Here is a 20,889-nt window from a genome sequence, read left to right as displayed (position 1 = left end):
CACATTAAAAACCTCAAATGATGCTGTTAAAAATAAAATACTTGTAGACAAACACGCCTACAATATATATAGTTAGATATCCAATGCATACTCCTCTGTTATCTTCTACTTTAATGCCTTCCATGGAGGAAGCAGACGCATGACTGTGTCGACATGAATATGTGTGAGTCTGTGGTTATTTCAAGGTTCTTCCTGTAACCAAATCAGAGCAGTGACAGACTAATGAGGCTAAATGATGATGAGGCTTCAAGAAGTGAAGGCCTCCAGCGGGGAGAAGAGAAGATGTGTCAAACAGCTGGGAAAGAATTAGGGCTTTTCTCCGGAAGCTTTACTTTTATAGAAACTCTATATCTGGCAGAGAAGAGCCGCTCTCCTCATCTGAAGTATCCACTGGGAGCTACAGTTAGAGCTGTGTGATATCTATAAAATGTCTCAGAGTGAAGTAATGAGTATTATAGGATGTATTTTGGACCCTCAAAAGGATATTTTCTACTCCAAAGAGGGTCAGATGTCAGGGTTAACAGCCTGGTCTTAGGTCCTTGAAGTACACTCCTTCTTTTCACTACCCTGCATCTCTAACCTTAAGTTATATCTTGTACTAATGCAGTCTACTGATGTAAACAGATGTGAGCTCTCATTCGGCACCGCCACGCAGGCAGCCAAGCTGCAGCCTTACAAGTCCATCGCACCACTTCCACTGACCGGATCAGGGAGGTTCAAGCTCCGGGTAAGCCTCAATCAGAAAATTCCTAAAGCGCATTCCTCCATTCACCTCACTAAAAACAGATTATTTAATCAGTGCATGCACAGAAATGAGCCAAAAATGGGATTTAAGGCTAAGACTGGGATCAAGACATGCTCAGCAGAGAAAAAGAGGCTGTGATACCGCAGCCCATCATCTTCAGACAGACACAACAGCGGTAAGTGATCAGGCTGTCATGACAGAGATTATAACAGAAGTGCAGAAGGTCAGCCACAAAAACGTGCTCAAAATATGAAACTTCAGAAATGAATGCGTAAGCAGAAGTTAAACCTGAGTCACAGTAAATGACTGACAGAAAATACAGGTGTAATTGTAGCAATAAGAAGTGGTGACCACACTGATTATTCTCTCCTTCACCAGCTCCTCATTTTGTTGGTACGCCTCTATGAGGAAGAAATCCTCAAATAAAATGTCTCTCATTTTTATACATCTTCATTTAAACCAACACTCTGCTTCATAGATATCTACAATCTGCAAAACAGAAAACAAGCAAAAGACTTGTAAAAGACATTCTCTGGTTAACTAAACAAGTCATCTTAGGCAATGGGCAAAAGGTCACAACTAGGGATGCACCGATCGATCGGCCAAAATCAATATCGGCGCAGATTTCCTTAATTTTAGGAGATCTGCGATCAGCCGATCCTTGTAAATAAGATCGGTGGGTAAGATCGGCTTCATAGGTACATCTACCCACTAAAATGTGAAAAATGAAAGACTAAAGGAACTGATATATGCTGTCAGTTATAAAAAAATTGGTATCGGCCAAAATCGGAATCGGCATGTCAGGCTTTTAAAAGATTGGTGATCGACCAGAAAATTGCAATCGGTGCACCCCTAGTCACTACAACAATATACTGTCATCCTGACTTGGGTGATGCAATCATCAAATTGCTGCTGCCAAATATCAACATTATAAATTAAAAAAATTAACAATAAACAGTCTTCTCTGCCAGTGTGACTCACTACATCAGAACAGCACGACTCCACAAAGTGGAGCATATGTCATGAATAAGAGTAATGTGAACAGAAGTTAGTTTGCCAAAAAAGTAGTTGGCAGCTGTGGAAGAAGACGACAGAGAAAGAGAAACAGAAGAAGAAAAGGAGGACAAGGAAGAATGAAAAGAAGGAAGATGAAGAAGACAAAAATGAAAAAGAAGATAAAAAGATGAAGGACATAGAGAAAAAGAGGAGAAGAGGAGAAAAAGATAAGACAGAAGATAAAGAAAAACAAGAAGAAAAAAGAAGGGGTAAATGAAGAAGTAGATGACAGAAGAAAACTGTAAGCGATAAAAGATTATGTCATAAGAGGTAAAACTTTCACATCGTCTTGTGTGATGTCAATCATGGCAGAAATGCCATGTTTTGTTGTTGTTTCATGTCGTATCGATCATATTCTATTAGGGGCGTGACGAGATCAAAATGTCACGAGATTTCTCGTCAAGGAAAAATCCATCTCGCGAGATTAACATTGCGTAGACACTAGGAGCAGCAGCACTCCTGACAGAAAACAAATACCAAACTGGTAATTATAAAAGATCATAAAGATGCCCTGGACACTTTAAAATTGTTGGTTTGACAGCTAAAGAAATAACAGAGCTGATTCAGCCTATTCAGTACAAGAGGAGTTAGTTTAAACATTTCTGAATTGACCTGATTGCTTTGAAATCATGACTTTCAGCTGTATAAAGGACATATTATCCACCCATGTATTTTTTTTTTCCAAATAAAAAAAGTGGAAAATCTCGTCTCGTCTCCGTGTCTCGTGGCTCATGAGATTGGCGTCTCATCACACCCCTATATTGTATCTTATCATGTCATATCCACTCCACTTTTAAACATGTATTCTATTGTTTCGTGTCATTCTGATCAATGTGCTACATCAGACACAGCAACATCATATATTACAGCAAACTCCTACCAACAATTCACACAGTCTCCTGGTCTGATAAGTTAGGAAAAAAAATTCTCATTCCCCATCAGAATCAAGATATGTACATCAATGTCACTGAAAAAAAAAATATATATAGAGAAAACACTGCCACATCAAGTGCCAGAGGCTAACACCCAGCAGTAAAGCAGATGAAAATAAACTGTGTGACATCTCCATCAGTTATGTTTTAACAAAACTGATTAATGAGAAGTGACACCGCTGTCCTCTTTTTCTGCAACCTCCTCTGCATGACGCATCGACAATAGCAAACGAGCACAGGGTCAAGGGGTGTGAGTGTCTACAAGTGTATGTGTGCTGGGGTTACAGTGTATTCAAACAAAGAGGGACTGTGACACACATCCAGCCAGTCTCTCCCTCTCTCTGCGTGGCCCTGTTTGATTCACCCTCTTGAATGGCTGCATTGAAAGAAGAGGCAGTTAGGACCTTATTGTATGAGGGAATAAATGAGCTCTCAGAGACAAACTTGACTGTTGCAGATAATTTTTCCCCTCAGACAGCATCCCTAGACTAAATGACTCACACAGACTTTGGGTCAGAGTTTGCTCTTGGCTTAAAAAATGTAACTACACAAGAAAATTAAGTTAGCATGATTGATGAAGGACTTTTAAATGTCTTTTGTTTGATTTGGAGCTATGAAACCCATGTCTGCAGCCGCCCAGAATTTGTGGAGCTGTATGGCCTAGATAAGCTCAGCTGGTGGAGATAGAATGTGGCACGGCTGAGAGATAGCAGTCAGAGATAGAGATAATAGTGCCCGCTGGTTCCTCTGATGCCTGGGAGATGATGTACTCCTTTGGGGCTTTATACAAACAGAAAGTACTGTAACTGGATTTTCAGCAGAGAGCAGTTAGGTCCAGAAAGAGTGTGGGAAAAGCTTGGCATATTGTCGAGCAACACTGTAAGGTCAATTTAATCTCAGAACAAGCAAAAGGGTTTAACCACTGGTGTATCTGGAGATTATTCAGAGCAATTTTTCCCCCATGAAATTAGAATGGCTCACTTTTAATTTGCTTCTCATTAGAAAAACCAGACACTGACTGCTTCAGCTCTTATAAAGGCTGGACATCAAATATACTAGCCTGGAAAAATGTCACAGTTACAGGCTTTAAATTCCTCTCACACACTCTCAGGTACAAAGTGTGGCTCAAAGTTCCCCTTATTCTAGCAGTTTTAAAGTAAAAGAGATATCTATGCAAGAACAATATCACCTTTTCACTCAGGACCATAACAAAACAATAAAACCATCCTGAAGTTTGCATTTATCAAAGCAAATCCAAAATAAATCTCTCCATATATTGTCCTCTAATCTCTTCCTTTATGTCATGAGATGATGTTGCATTGCCAAACATCCTGTGAGAATTTATCTTGAGAAAGAACTGGAGCTGTTGGGTGGAGAGAGGGATGCTTGATTGTGGCTTTGAGTCACTTTTAAACTTTCCAGCATTGCTCCAGAACATAAACATGCTTTTCTTTTATTGTTAAGATCAGGTTACGTATGTAAACCAGTCTGAGACAAATAATAAAATCTGTAAACCTTAAAAGTTAAGACAAAGACAATTCTGACATTCACCCGTTGATTTTAAAGTGAGAATTGTTAATTTTGTGCCAATTTTGCAGCCTCTGTCGAAAAATTGTTCCTCCGACCTCTGCCTATTTTGTCATAAACATACCTCAGTTGTGTTTTTAACAAAACATACTCTGCTTTACTTAAAAAAATCAATCAGAATACCAATGCTAGATTTTCCTTCAAAGAAGACTGTTCAAGCAGCGTGCAGTCAGTTTGACTGACTCCTACACCACAGCTGTGGTTTCAGATGTAAAAAATTCCAGTATAGAAAATAATGTTTCCAAGATGTTCAAGACTTCAATAAATCTTGGAGATACCACATTTTATTACATGTGATCTTTATTGCTCCCCTTGTTTTGTTGTAGGCCTATCACTGCGCCTACGACCAGTACGAAGAGATGCCTAGCTCAAATGTAGCTATTTGGGGAAAAATATCCCACCTTCCATGCTAATATGCTTAAATTAACATATCAATTAATGAAACACACTGTCTGTTCGAATGAATATTTAAATTGGATTGTCAGAATTCATGCGGGATGTGGCACGCTTGTTACAGGCACTGGTGGGAGTGAATGGCATGCGCAGCAGGGACAGGCAGTAATGGTCAGAAATCCAGCAGGAGCTGGCAGGAGTGGGATCGAGAAAGAGTCCTGCAAAGGGCTCTAGTTTTTGATAACTGAAAACAAGACATGGCCCAATAACACGTGCCTTGGACTGCTATCTATTACAATAGAAGTAACATAGGTGTTGACACTGTTCAGTCTGAATTAGTACCATAACTTATAGATTTTGGCATCTTCACAAATTTTGTTGTAGATGGACTTGTTTTCTTTTGTAGCTCATGCAATGAGAATTTATTTCACTCTTTTTATGAACATTAAAAACTTATTACGAGGGCTTTAAGGGGCTTAATATACAAATAAACATGGTCTCATCCTGTGGATTTAGAAGAAAACAGTCAAATCAAAGAACGGTTTATCAGTTCTTGATATGGACCACATGGGCAACTGTGACACACATGGTACGCTGTAATCAAAACACTTGGTTTCATGATAGACCTGGCTTTTGTACATGTTATCATTGTGTAATTATGAAGCTTCCCTGGTTTTATGACCAGCTAAAAAAGAACCGGTCCAGACCTGTATTATAGTCTGTCTATATACAAAACCCACAGATCATATGCAGGCTGTAATAACCTGTCTTTATTAGCCATTAATCTTACAGAGCAATGAAACTGTTAAAATACAGGTATTAAAACCTCTGTTGGTCTAATAAATCTGTCCTGTGTTCATCCAAAGCTAATGTGAGGCTTCAGCTGTCTGAACATGTCCTTTATAATGTGTGAGGCCTTTTTAAGATCACAACATGTGCCATCATGTAAATTCAAATAACTGTGGAAAAAAGCACAACAGCATAAAGGTCAAATGTTTGCAGAAAAGAAGGAAAATAGGCTGAATGTAAAGATAGCTCTACTGAGTGTTGGTAATAACGACCACAAAGAAGAGCCGAAGGTTACAGACTCATGAAGGGACAGAAAGTCTCAGTCTTCAATGTTGATGTGAGGAAAAGCTGACTTTCAGAGGAAGAAAGGAAGGCAAACTTTTCCTTGAAAATTCATATAATCTAAATGTCACTTCACTGTCCTAAACCGACCTCGCTCTCTTTCCACATTCAATTTGATGGTAACGCCCCCACACCACCACCACAGCACACCACATGACCCTGTCCCGGGCTGATCCTGACCCAGAGCCCCTCAGTCCACCACAGGGACGGTAGACGGAGGCAACAGAGCAGCAGAAACGGGCTAAGAGCTGCGAGAGGAAATTAAAAACACAGCTACCACTCCCCTGTTCCTCCCTTTTCCTCTCTCTCCTCTTGAGTGGAGCCAAATCCTGGTACCTCCCGCTAAAGTCAGTGTGCTTAAGTTTCAAACCTCTTTGAATATTTATTGCTGCAGAACCAGAGTCTAAAATTAAAAGAGACAAAAAAGCCTGTGTATGGCCTCTAAGTGTCCTGCAGATAAGGAATCCACAGAGTTCTGCAAAAAAAATAAAAATAAACACTGCTTTCGGGTACTTGAAAGAGTTTTTCTCCTAGAAGTCAGAAATATCATGATAAAAATATATTTTTTTAAAACACAAAACCCTTAGTAATTGCCTTAACTTTGGCTCCTCTCTCTCTGCCTCTGTGGTCACAATGGTGAGAAATGTCTGGAGTTAGATTTCAGCAGACTGAACATGGAAAATACAAGGAGGAGGAATGCACGGGGGAACCCCAAAATATGATCCTCTTTATTTTAACGGCCATTCAGTCAAACTTTGAACGGCTGAAATTTCTCTACTGCTGTGTCTCTACAGAGCCCAACTCTTAGACAAAACTCATTTTCAAAAACTTACAGACAGAATATTCAAAAGTCTTATTAAACTATACCCTCTGTACCTCCCTTAACCACACCAAATTTATAATTACAGTTTTATTTTAATGGTTTTACTAATGTCCTGTCACAACTGGATTGATATCACTAAAATAAAGATTTGGTTCATGTTAGTACGCCCCTTATCACAAACATCTAAGGCCACTTTTTGCATCAAAAATATCAATTTAACAGTAAAGAAGCCTCTGCTGTCCATCTAGATTTAAGACCACCACTTTCTCAAACCTAATCTGCTCTGAAACGAAGTGTTAAATCATGATTGATTTTCTCTTTTAATAGACAATGATTTGATTGATATTGATATTAATTGATATTTCACACAATGTTTATGGGTAAATCTTATTCGGAAATACATGATTTGAAACAAACTAGATCTAACAAGTTGTTGGACTGTGACTTTTTGGATTGGGGCTTGTTTCACTGCTGAACTACTTTCCCTTCATTGAACAATGAAAATAATCTGAATCAGAAGGGGCAGAGGTAAAATCTTTCCCTAATGGAAAAACACTTTAGTACTCATGCACTCCTTGCCCCTCCAACCTATCCCAGCATGCTAGCAGGATGTCCTGATTCTTGTTGGAATGAGTATCGTTAAGTGCTAGAAGTACAGTAAACCTTGCAAAGCAGGCCGATTGGCCTTTATTAAATACAGAGCAACGAAACACACGGACAGTTTTTCACAGGAAAAAATGTTTTCACTCTTCTGCTGATCTGCGTTGGTGTGAGTTTGCGATCATAATGCGAAAAGACGTTTTCACTGTTTCAGGAGACATTTATGAGGTGATACATTTTGCTATTGATAAAAGAAAGCTGGGATTTTTTGCCATTAAGCACAAGTTGTAGGACCAAATTAGCAGAAAGGGAAGATACTGTTCTGTTAACAACATGCACCAAAATCAACACAAACCAGGAGCTTCAACGTGTAGATGTAAAGCCCTGCAGATCTGTTGGAGATATTTAGAAATACAACTGTACATTAAATTCACTTCAACTGCTAAGATACAAAATGTAAGGCACAAGTCATGTTAATAAGTCCCTACCTATTGTAGTCCTCAGTGAAGCCAGACTGAGTATGGAGTAATAAGTAGATAAGTACAGGTTTAGTTTTCCCTCTTGGCAGTAACTGATGAGAAGGTATCTCATCTGATCTATCCTCAAAAACATTTTACAAAGGTGATCTCATCACTTTGTTTTTCATTCACAGAAAAAATATTGAACTGTTTTGTCTGTGCCTCCATGTCTATCACTCCAGTGGAACGGTTTCAAGTAAACACGTTCAAATGGCCCAATCCCACAACCCCCAAACAAAGCCGCTGGTTGCTGGAAGTCCTTGCAAAACAGGAAATACAACTTTATCACAGCAGCAAGGATGACTGTGAGCAAAGCAGGCAATCTAGTTTCACTGCACCATGACTCACTGCACACCTCCACGAACAAGGCGAAACAATTTGTTTCTTTGGCAGTCATGCCGACAGCACGCTGGCCTACATGCACACACAATAACCTCCTGACTAAATCCAAACAGAAACTGTGGGAGAGCTTTGCTTTTGTAAATGTCAGCTGATCTTTTCCCAGGAAGAGAGGCGATACCTCCTGAAAAACTCAAAATTAGTTTTTTTAAACTTGGATTGTTAAAATTTTTGCTTTAAAACACAATCTGTTATTTTAATGATGTGTAACATCAAAAAGTACCAAAGCTTGAATTATGGTGCACTCACACTAAGGATAGTTGCCTGCAGTGTGAAGCCTTATCACCCTCCCCAGTCCCCAGCTGGCCTGCACTTACACTGCTTTAAGTCAGCCAGGCCTGAGTGCAGATACATCATCATATCCTAATATGACACACGCAGTTTGATACACACATTGTCAGTACAGGAGAAACACATAGGCAACATGACAGTAACTTCAGCTACTCCACAGACTATTTTGAGTCCTTTTGGAGGGATGTGCTCTCTTACAATCCACCATTGTTTAAAATGATTGTCAAGAAGTGCAGTGATAGCTATATTACATTACCTTGCATGTGCTTGAGCAATTGAACTGTGCTTGGTAAATAATGATACCTTTAGTTAGTGCAGGGCATTTATTCAAGTTTCAATTTCAATCATGATTTTGGTTTCCCAAGATCACGAAACAAGATATCCAAAATTTAACAATTACCATGCCACATAGCATGTTGTGCCGTTTTGTTCATAGGTTTAATCATGTGGTTAATGTTTAAGTGTCTCTTTTTTTCTCAACTCTCTTTGCATAATAGGCCATATGCTCTCTTACTCCCTTGTTAAGAGGTAATATGAGAAATAATCCCAAACTGTTATCAGACAGGATCAAGAAAAGAGGAGAAATGTTTCCTATGCTTTTAAACAGATAAAGATAGGTTCTTAATATTATTTATTTTCATGCTGCGCATCAATGGTGAGCCACATTCAGCTGCAAGTTTACTCTAGGCCTAGGGGAGGCTTTTAAAAATGTTACAGACTTCTTCAGCACCCATGTACCTTTTGACTTCATTTGCATAGCACATACAAAGGACTAACGTATATTTAAATGTTTATGAAAAACGCTCAATGGTTTGAACTGTGCCTTGTGTTACTGCTGCAGCATGAAGCACCTATGGTTATTAACAACTATGCATGATTTTCCATCACTGTATTACCCTTAGAAAGAGAAGTTAACAGGTTTTAAACCTACAGTACCATTGATCATAAAACTTGCAGTGTGTGTTTTAACAGTTTGACTTTAAAGGGATACTTCAACATTTTGGAAAATTCGCCCATTGCCATAATTCCTATAGTCTTAGTAATAGGTTCGTTACCTTCAGTTGTCGGTGCAAGCTATTTTTGGATTGGAGCTGCCGAATTCGGACCTGCTGTGCCAACTCAATGTAAGCAGATGGTATTCCGGCTCTCCCTCATCAAACTCATCAAATACACAATCCAATAACTCCAAAACGCTCTCGTGGACAAGCTGTGACCTGCACATTCACCACACTATGAAATAATCATGGAACATTATGAGACGGAGATGTTTTAAAGTTAAATGCAAAGCCGGAACTACACTCCAGACATGGCTGCTGCACTGTGTCACTCCGCCCAGTGGTTTACTCAAGAAATAGTTCAGAGTATTTGCTTCGCGTGTCATAATGTCCCATGATTATACGTTATTATTTCATAGCGTGGTGAATGTGCAGGTCACAGCTTGTCCACGAGAGCGTTTTGGAGTTGTTGGATTGTGTATTGATGAGTTTGATGAGGGAAAGCCGGAATACCGTCTGCTTACATTGAGTTGGCACAGCAGGTCCGAACTCGGCACGCCGGCCTAAAAATAGCTTGCACCGACAACTAAAGGTACAGAACCTATTACTAAGACTATAGGAATTATGGCAATGAGCGAATTTGCCAAAATGTTGAAGTATCCCTTTAAAGTCTAGTTATTATGCACTTTCAAAATAATAATCTGTCCCTGAATTGAATTATTTATTGTGATGTGTTATGCTGACTTCTTAGCCAGGTCACCCTTGTAAAAGATCTCGATCACAATGGGTCTTTATCTAGTTAAATAAAGGTTAAATAAATAAAAAATAAGAATACAGCACTGTGCTGCAGCCATAGGCCATGGCGCACGCTGTGCTGTGAGGCACAGGCTTATATGAGCAATTCCTGGTCTGTTAGAAAAGTTAGCCTGATATCATTATCATGACTTTTGTTATTGTTTTAATATCTTCACACACACATAGTGCTGCTACAGCCTGTAGAAACAGACCCACATTCTAGAGGCATTTATTATAAACATGCTCCCATTACACAGCATCGCTTTCCTGACTGTAAATAAAGCTAAAACAGTGGCTATTTTTAAATACCCTTGCATACTCTATTACTATATTACTGTCCATTCCTAGTTAGTATATTACTGTATTATCATATTTATAGATTTAGTTTTTTACTCATTTATTTTCATTTATTGTTTGTCTTTCCAAGTGTTTAGTGTTTGATACATGCAAATAATAAATAACCATGATGTAGTCTTTTGGTGTCTCACAGAAATGAAAAAGCTGTATTTTTTTCTCTTGTGTACTGAGAGAGAACAGTAGAAGTGACCATGTCTAAACAGCAGTGATACAATATTTTGTTTCCAATGTATTTTGCCATGAAAAAAATTAATTACCCAAAATGAGATGCCTTGGTTCCATTTTTTAAACAAGTATTCATATCATTTTGTTAAATTCTGGTATTGCAACATAAAAATACAGGCAACAGAAATTCAGGAATCAAAACTCCTAAATCAGCAAAAAGGAAAAAAAACTAGACTAAGTTCCTACCAGACTACTACTCCCTGTACACTCCCACACTGAAACTCTATCAGGGAAATGTTAAGTAACTGGGGTGTTGTGGGTAACTTCAAAGCTTCTGTTGAAGGTCTGGTTAATGAGAAGAGCTGGCCTCTTTATGCGCCACATGTGTTCCTGAACCTCACACAAACACACTTTTACCCTCACACCCTTCAGCTCGTAACCATCTCTGTATATCCATTCTCTCCTCCATTTTTTTTGGCGTCATCCTCAACTTTTTGCTGTTTATTTTCTCACACTTCTTTTGTGTCAAACTGGCAGCTCTTCCAACCTGTGTGTTGCTGCTCATTTTTCTCCCTGCCTGCCAGATGGACAGAGTAGAGGGTGAGGAAGTGGGTGACAAACAGCAGAGCGTCCAGGTCTTGCTGGGTGGCCTGCGTCCGAGCTGTTTGTAGACGGCGTGTCACAACAGCAGCTCACAATACTAACGTTAAAGCTTAGCAGCACTCACAAATGCTGCAGATTTGAGTGTCTAATGAAGCTACTGCTGCAGCCACCCACCAGCCACTTAGTGCTGTGGTTTTTGCTTGGGTGCTTTTTATAAACACGGACCTGGAGAACATGGGGAACAGGTGTCACGCATACTCTGCGGCAGCTGAAGGAGCTGAAAGAAACTCAGCACCTCTGTTTAAGACATTTGCCAGAACATTTCAGTTTGTTCTCATGCCAGTGGCAACGCACTCACTAAGGCAAATATTGATTGAGGGCAGGTTCGGGCCCTGCCTCTGTGCTGCACCGCATCACCTTGGACTTAGACTCGGAACGCTACAGTACATGTTCAAAGCCACAACACCCACCTCACTGTGTTACTCACTGTCTCAGTGAGTTAAGAAGATCATAAAGACATGTATTATTTTACGGTGAAACCCTCAGATCTGCATTTGTAAGAAACAAGGCGTGGTGTCATCACATTTGGGAAGGTCAAGCGGCAGTTCAAACTGACTAGTTAGAACAGGCCTGTACTTCCTGATGAATTCTATCAAGCTGGATTTTTTAAGCTGACTCATACAGGATTTGATTCTGGGATCTTCAGATTTATGCTTTCCCAACCAAGCTGAACTTAGGCAAACTGAAGCCTTTGTTATACAGCCTCTTCAAGCCAAGGCAGGACTGTTACTCCTTAAAGAGGTAGTGAACACTATAACATTTTTTTTCAGCTGTACACTGAAGTATCCGACTGAACTATGATTAAACACATCAACGCTGGTGTTATTTCTGAAATTGGCACCAAACTGATACAAATCTGCATTTTATAGCTTTTAATTAGCTCAAATGGATATCTGCTTTGAAAAGGCGTGGCTTACATGACTGTTACTGCTTCTAACTAACTTTACCATTAAGAGGCCACTCCAATCCTTTCCTGCACTGCCTCAGCTCTGGCTTTAGTTAGTTTAGGTACTGGAGCCAACGGCCCAAACAGGTAGTGCTCAGGACCACCATGGTCCACTGCCACACTACTGCCTGCTTCAGGGAACTCTGGAGGGGAAAAATTCTCCACTTCAAAAGATCGGTGTGAGGCAGCAGTGCTGGACTCTGCGTCACTTTCTGGCAATGGGACGTCACTGTCACTCCCATCTCATCTGGAAAACCCCGTCCTTTCCCCCTCCCTCCTCTCAGTACCAACCCACCCATTTCTTCTGCATTTTTCAAAAGTCTGAAGTGGGTGGAGTTAGCCCTGAGCTCTTACACTTTAAGTCTGCCCCACTGTTTTTCTGTATCACTCAGTATAATTACAAGCATAGTTAAGTCATGTTAAGGTAATGGCTTGATAATTAGATGGATTTTTGCTCTTGGCCCATACATGCACAGCAGGAAAATCATTTTATTGATGGGGAGCATGCCCCCCTCTGCTAAGAAGGCAATATGCCCCCTTTAAGCTGGTTACTGTTGATCCTGCTAACTAGAAAGCAGGCAGCTAACCAGCTGTATGTCAGACAGTGAAAATATGAACTAACTGTACAGCTCTGCACATTACATACTATGTGCTTTACTTTTGTTTGAATAAGATGAATGCCATATCTCTAGTTTATGGTGGTATCCAAAGGCAGATGACAACAGAACCCCTGCTATGCTTAGGATTTATGCTATTCAACTTCTGGCGTGAAGACCTGGTCCAGTCTATATCCACTGAGGTGTATACATGCAAGTATGCAAATCGATCTGCAGCCGCATTATCTAGGTGAGTCACAGTCACAAATCCAATCTAAATCAAATTAAATTCATATTCAGTCAAAATACTCAGGTGCTACACACACAAGGCCCTTTGTGAGCCCTGACATTTTGAATTAACCCCCATTTACAAGCAAGGACCACACAACTGACAGTTTGTGATCTGGCAATTGTTTATTCATTAGAGATTGTAGAATGATTCTTTTGAGATAGCGATGTGAAATGTTTGCTGACATTGGACTGGAGAGGCTTAAAGAACACCCTTTGGACCCTACTAAAAGTGGGAAAGAGAGAAATGGGTGGTGGGGTGGAGGATAGAGGCATGGTTGAGGTGTGGTCCTGCTCCTGAACTCTGCTTGTAAGCACCACAACGTAGACAACCACCAGACTGTCTACTCTCCCCTCTCAGTTCTGCTTGACTCAGCCTCTCTCTGCAATTGAGATACTTTTTGTGTTCTTTACAATACAAATAGGTGTATATAGATCAGTATTGGTTAAAGTGTGTTTGGAAATAGCAGCAAATATCCAATACTGTGCATCCCTAAAACTAACATGTTCACATTTACATTATAAAAGTCCAGCTGGAACCTACACAACAATTCAACTTTTTTCTTGTGCAAACAGACCTTATTCTGTTTCATTGTAATGGATCAAAGGTAAACGCAGATAGAATAATGCTAAGTGGTTCTGCTTGAAAGCAAGTAGCAGAGGTAGAAACAAAGCCAAATGGAACTTGTGTACTGTCTGACATGGCAGGATGTTACAGCTCTGTGAGTGTGGTTGTGTTGCCAGGTTCTGTCTGAACATCTCATTGATTGGTCCTGCATCACTGTGACACTTGGCTGATTTCACTTTTTCTTTTTACTTTTACTGAATCCTGCTGGCGTATGACACTGAAGTCTGAGGGTGTGATTATAAACTGTGTTACAAAAGGACAAGAGACTGTGAAGAAGCAGCAGGAGTGTCACTGTTACACATATTCACACACATATGCAGCACTTTTCTGTCCTGCTCGCTCCAACATTATCTGTGACACCAATTTACCTCTGTTGCCCCCTGGTACCAGGCCGGTTCAATAATGTAGCAACATTGCTCTGGAATTCTGCCTCCCCGGGCAGTAAGGTGTATGACAGTCTAACAGTGCTGTCTTAAACAAGAAATGTATATGGGACTACTGTGTGAAATCAAACACCAAAGCAGAAAACGACAGCTCTACTAACTATCTGATGCTTCAAAGTCTGCATGTAAACAATGAATTTTGAAGATCAGCCTTTAGATCTAATGCTCCAAACATAGAACATTCACCTTGATTCCTCCTTTCAACCAAAACCAGCAAAAGCCTGACTAGTGAATGGATCTAGAGATTATCTTACCAGAGTTTCCTGTGGTGTGTTAAGAGTAAACTTTCCCTCTCGGATCCGCTTGAAAGATGATTATTAAACATCTTCAATGCTCATGATTAGAACTCGTGTTGTGTGGGGGGAACACCAAGGACAGCGGAACAGGATTGCTGCATGGAACAGAAACAATAGTCAATCAGGAAGCAAGCTAACCAAAGGAGAGAGCACAACATACAGCCATGGCAACAATCATAAACGTGATGCACAAAGCCTGATGGACATCTTGGAGGACCAACTTGTTGCTTTGTTGCAAAAAACATGAGTGTTAATACAAAATATGCTCTAAAACATACCATAAGCAAATTGGTAAGGGAGGATCTGGATTCAAATTAGAACTGCAGTGGATGTAGCAGGCATAGAAATTAAAGATTTGAGCTGTTGAATCATTTTACTTCAATGTGTGACTGTTTTCTTGGGGTACTGTTTCTTTTTTTGCTTGAGTTAATTGCTGTAGTTGTGCATTTATATCTCAACATCATTATAAATGGAAGAAACCTCAATGATTTTCAGGGCTGACATGAAGGTTGATGATTATATTACAGTCAGTAAAAAAGCAGTGATAAAGATGAATCTTTGTGTAAAAGTTCATTCAATTTCTGTTTAAGGTACAAACGTAAAAGCAATGTTTGATTGTGACAATGAGAAAAGCAATCCCAGCCTCACAGCTGTGGATAGAATATAAAGTGAAAACAGTAGACAGTTTAGTTTAATAAGGACAATTAAAGGCTTTAAAAGGGTTTATATGGACTTCAGCGTGACTTGTTGGGGTCTTATTTCATCAAGGTGTTGTCTGTGAAGCCTATTGATTTGCAGTATAGTAGAAAATAAATATTACTTGCTATGAGCTTTAGAGATCCTGAGATGTATGGTCAGACAGTCGGGTTTTGTGCTGAGTCATGATGCCCTGCTGGGTTTGGGACTTTGTTTATAACACACAGAAATGAGTGCAGTATCATCATAAAAGGTTGTTCCTTTTAAGGTAGCACAAATTTCTTCCTATCCACACTGGTGTTGATTTAGTATCGCCCTATCATGCCCGGGCATTAATCAGTTGTATCTAAGAAGTCACCCTGATGTCACTTGTAGTCCAGATGGTTAAGAGTCTGTCTGCAGGGTTCCTCCCTCCACGACACTGAACTGCACTGAGCCATCTGTTTAAACCAGCCAGGCTGTGCCATGCCAAGCCAGGCCAGGACAGGCCTTACAGTTGGCCTTGCCTCCTTAGAACTGCAGACGTTTTGTTTGCATATTATTTGCATTCCCGCTTTCAAACTCCCTTCCTTGAGTAAACATGTAACCTGGCTTGTTTAAACCAACACCATACAGAACATCAATCTTGTTACATGTGCAAGAAATAAAGATCTGTCTGCCTGTTTGATCCAAAGTTCCTCTATATTTTAATATTTAAACTGAAGTCATAAAAACTGACCTTTACAAACAGATATGACAGTAGTAGCAGAGTGTAGCTGCACTAAAACACAGAGCAGTAGCCCTAACTTCACCAGAGATAAGGGAGTCTTGGGAGGACAAAGATCTTTTATGAGATGGTAATGAGTCTTCATGCCTGCCTGAGCTCATCAGAGCATTTATGCACTGTTGGACGACATACCACTGTACTGCAGGCTGCTCTTAAAGTGGAGGTCTGCCATGGCTAAGCAGCTTAGACTTTGCCAAAACTTGTGCACAAAAACAGCACAACATCCATCATTGTGTCTCATCAGTGAGCGTCTTTCCTTCCTTAGCCTCTATTTGATATCCTATCTAAAAAGCCCAATTTGTTCACCGTCCCCACTCCATGCTCGGCTCCTCAGACAGCTCTCCCTTTCAGTGCAAGAATCATCCTTTGTTAATTATAAATCTCACCCTGTCCTCTCCTCCTAACGGGAGGGAAGTACTCAGAGAGGATGAGATGAGGGGAACTAACAGAGGTAGAAAAAGTGAGACAGGGCGATTTAAAGGAGGAGGTCAGATGACAGATATGTGAACAGACATCGACAGGAGAGTTTGTTTTGGGGAAAAGAGGGATAAAATAAGGACTGGGAACTAAGTGAGGAAGCGTGGCTGACCCCGATTCAGCCATGACTCTATTCTGCTGGGGGGTGGGGGGGTGGGGGTGGGGGGTTGGAGTCCAGACGAAAACCTACAGTGACAGGGCTGCTGCTGCTCCAACAACGCACCAACCCACCACTGAATCAGCCTTCACTTTTCCTCTTCATTCTCTTTACTTTACACTTCTACCACAAGAGGAAAACTTCTTAAATGACTGTATGCTAATCTGCTGTCGTGAAAGTACTACACTTACAAATAAACAGATCTTGAAAAGCTGAGTGCACATTGGGCCTTATTAATGGTCTACATTTCTCAGTGCAACCCACCCTTGCATGTGAACAAAGGGGAGAGGAGCCTGCACATAAAGAATGCAAGGAACGTGGCGTTATGAGCCCGTTTTATTAAGAGAGGGAGCCCAGCATAGTTTAGGGTAAGCAGGCATGTGATGCTGGCAGTAAGCTAGGGGAGGATGGACTCTGCTGGACTGTAGTCGCACCCCTAGGGGCAGAGGCCAGCCCAGCACAAACCAGTCTGGAGGGGGGTAAATAAACATGCCAGGCTGGCTGGCTGTGAGGGCTGCAAGGGCCAACAGGGGGGCTCACTTCAGACCAAAGCGAGGCTTTTTCCCTGAAGTGTTTATGGTCAGGAAGCTGCTGATCAAAACACACAAACACTTCAGCGAGATGAACGGTGCTGCACACGTGTCCACTTGTGAAACAAATAAAATCAGATAATAAAAAAAAAGTTACAGATAATATTTATATGCAGTGAAACAAGAGAACTGCTGTAAGCAACAAACTATCAGCTCACTCTGGGAAGAGGATTAAAAGCACTAAGCTCACCGTTTTGGCAGGAGACCCTGAGATGGTGCGCTAAGTGGGTTAAAGCTCACCCCAAGTCTCATAATCGCTCTGGACTCCCCCTCCTCCACCTCACTCTGTCTGCCAACTCCAGCCGAGGGGAGAAATCACAAGTCCCGTGGAATACGTGAAGATTTGAGGTAAAGGGAGAAGTGTTATTAATGGGAAAACACTCGCACTAAAATGTGAACTTCAGCTGGACACAAATGTGCATCAGAACTCTGAGGAGGACAACGGCCAAGTCTTCCTCCTCTCTGAGGATGGGTTGTCTTTGTTTTACAAGGGTCTACTGCTTTTCCTCTTACACCTAATGTAATGCATAATCTACTCTTGCAAACTGAATCTCTTTATGTTAAGATGTGTTCTTGCAGTGTGTAGAAGGAAAACTTCACGTCAATGTGACTCCTCTTCTACTGGTATGGGTTACAAAAGAATAATCACCGAGGACCACTTGCACCCGCACACAAACACATACACCCCTAATTCTCACAGAGCGTCCCTAGCCCGACACAGCTGTAACATGAGGCTCTGGTGAAACTGTAGTACTGAATCCTGGCAAGCCTGGCTCCTCTCTTAGCACTGTCACAGGCCCCAGAGAGACCAGGCGCTGTTTGCCTTCGGGACTTTGACTAGTGAGAGCAAACACAGTACAGTAGGTCCATTGAGAGTGAGCCGAAACACAGAGCTGCAGAGAGCACTGTACAAACTGACGCTCTGAGAAAAAAAGGGAGAGAAACAAAGAATGCAGGCCGAAAGCCAGGGAATTAAAACAGAGCAAATAAGACCAGAGGTAAATCTCAAAGGTAAGTGCATACTGTGAATTTGGCTCCTATGTGCTCTGTTAGAGCTGTACAGGCGTTTTGAGACGTCTTTAAATGTTTCAGACCCCACTTCAAATGTTCACTGTCAGCACTAGTTATATGATGTCACTGCTGAAGAAACAAATCTCCACTTTAGACATTAAACACTGTTGTTTTATGTCTCTGATTTCCCAGAAAATTGATCCTTCCATAGAAAAAGTATGAAATGCTACACCACTATAATTATTTGACAAAGAATTAATACATGTTGCAATCACTCTGGCAGCCATCATACAGTGTGTTTACAAGCAGATAGAGAAAGACAAATTAATGGACTAAACCAACTAAGACTGGACTTTTAGATGCATGCAAAACATGTTAATCTGAAATCATAATCAGATTTCTTAAAGTCAGACTAACACTCCATGACGATTCAGGGTTACACAGATTGGTTTAACATTAGGATGCCTCAGCTCCTCTGCAATACAAGTAAGCAGGGCTCCAAGGAAAAAGGTTGAAAACCACTGAGCTAGAGGGATAGTGTGCATTGCACTTGTACCAAAAAAACTTAAGTGTGCACAAAATAAGCTGAGCTTTGTCCATTTTTCTGTGTTCAACATACAACCAGGTTATCACTTGCAGACTTATTAGCAAGGTCAATAGGAAGAAGGTCTAATGGCAACTAGCTGATAGAGAGTATGCAACCAAGCAGAGGCAGACTTGTTCCTGTAATAAATCAATCCTCCTGCTTTACATGCATATGGGAACTGGGACTGTAGTCCAGCCTGATAGAGCTTGGGCTGCAGCTCAACTTAACCATGCTTGTAAGCTCACTGAGCATTGAGAACTGCAAGTTATCTGGCGTAAAATCGTCAGTATTTTTGATACTTATGGATTACATGAGTTAAAATAACTGGACAATTTAAAAGTATGACATATCTTCTACCACATTTTTAACTCAAAACTGTCACCAGAGAGAATTTTTTTTTTCATCCTGTGAATCAGAACAGACCTCTGCTGCTTAAGTTTCTACAAACCTAAAGTTAGGCTAATGTCCTTACAGATAGCAGAGCACCATCTAAATGCCACAAATAGTTTGAAAAAATGTTGCATTGGTAAAGTTGATGTGCAATTTAGATAGTGTGCAGGAGTTAAACAGCAATTATTTGTATATAAAATCAAGGAACAAACCACTAACCGTAACCTTGCAAAGCAGATGGATACGCCCGTTTCCTTGTTTCTCACTGGCAAATCCATCTCGCAAAGCTCCTGTCTGAACCGTTTGGGCCCGGTTAGAAAGTGACAGGACCAATGAGCGACGAGGGGCAGTACTTTCTTGCGTGGTGTCACCATGGTTCATGTTATGCAGTTCTATATGGAGTTTATATACTAACTGATGCTTAGGACTTCTAGTTTTGTTGTTGTGATAATGAAATATACTGTCTGTTTTATTTTATTAAATAAGCATTAATGAAAACCTGTGGATTTGAACTGAAATACGCAAATTTGCACCATTGCCACAGCTGTAGAAATATTTATCTATTACAATTTCTTCTTATTTGGCTGATAGATTTTTTGTTTGGTCACTTTAAAATGGAAATGTATAAAAAAATTAAATCCTTCATCTGCCTGCTTCCTCATGTAAACACTTCAGATGCCAGTGCACACACCAACACAGGCAGGAGCTCAAATTTCTGCCGAATTAGAGGCAGGTGGTGAGCCCAGGTGAACGCAGTCTTTTCAGGAGATATCATAAAGAGGGGTTTGTCTGCACTGAAAGAGGATTAGAGGGAAAAGGTGTGGCTCCTTTTAACCCACAGTCACATTGTGTGTGTCCGTGCATGTGTGTATGAGTGCGTTTCCCCACTGCCTGTTTGAACACCTCATAATAAAAGTGAAATGGAGATACAGGATCTTCTGTCAACATCAGCCTTGACTTTTTTAAAGCCCATATCCCTCTAAGCAGCATATGGTTTAGAAGATGAAGTGTCGGTGATAATTTATGTTCCTGTGTTGGTTTTAGGTCACAGTTTCAATCACACTGAGGAGGTGAGGGGGAGTTTTACACACTGACAGAGATCTCAGCCCCTCAAAACTATCTCAGGCATCTGGACCGACTGCAGCATCTCTTAGGTGGAATTTGCTCAGTAATAACAGCCGAGTGGAAGGTGTGTCTGTTCCAACCAGCCTCAAATGAAACTCCAGCAGAGGAACTGTAGCAGCAGATCAACATCATTACTTTGTTCCTCAAACTTAGACCAAGGATTGCTGGAAGGCCTGCACGCATGTCACTCTGCTCATTGTTCACCCTGGGATCCACAGTCGTCACTGTCTGGGCCCAAACTAGTGCAGAGAGCTGTCACAACAAGCTAAATCCCTCCAGAAGTCGCCTCTCTTTCTCTCTGTGTTTGGTTTAATGCGTGGCGTGAGTCCAGGGTGTGGTTCCACAGCCATGCATGTGCACCCACACCGAGCTGCACATGTGCTCAGTAAAGCAAACACTAGCCTAGTTGTTTTCCAGGCAAAGACAACTGTGGTGTTGAGTGAA

The 20,889-nt window shown here is 40.8% G+C and overlaps 1 protein-coding gene across 4 annotated transcripts in view; it reads right to left on the bottom strand.

The window, feature by feature from the left end:
• The window catches only part of sipa1l3 (signal-induced proliferation-associated 1 like 3), a 109,060-nt gene that overhangs the window by 68,967 nt on the left and 19,204 nt on the right, over positions 1-20,889 (bottom strand). For 3 of the 4 annotated variants that reach the window (XM_041802394.1, XM_041802403.1, XM_041802386.1), the window contains exon 2: positions 14,606-14,742. The exons of the other annotated variant lie outside the window; for it this stretch is intronic. The gene's annotated coding sequence lies outside the window, so the exon portion shown is untranslated. The remainder of the gene's footprint in view (positions 1-14,605; positions 14,743-20,889) is intronic. 4 annotated transcript variants of the gene reach the window in all.

The sequence above is a fragment of the Cheilinus undulatus genome, linkage group 2, assembly GCF_018320785.1.
Source record: "Cheilinus undulatus linkage group 2, ASM1832078v1, whole genome shotgun sequence".
Taxonomy (NCBI): Eukaryota; Metazoa; Chordata; class Actinopteri; order Labriformes; family Labridae; genus Cheilinus; species Cheilinus undulatus.
Note: the sequence above shows the minus strand (reverse complement) of the source record. Positions and strands in the feature narration are given on the sequence as shown.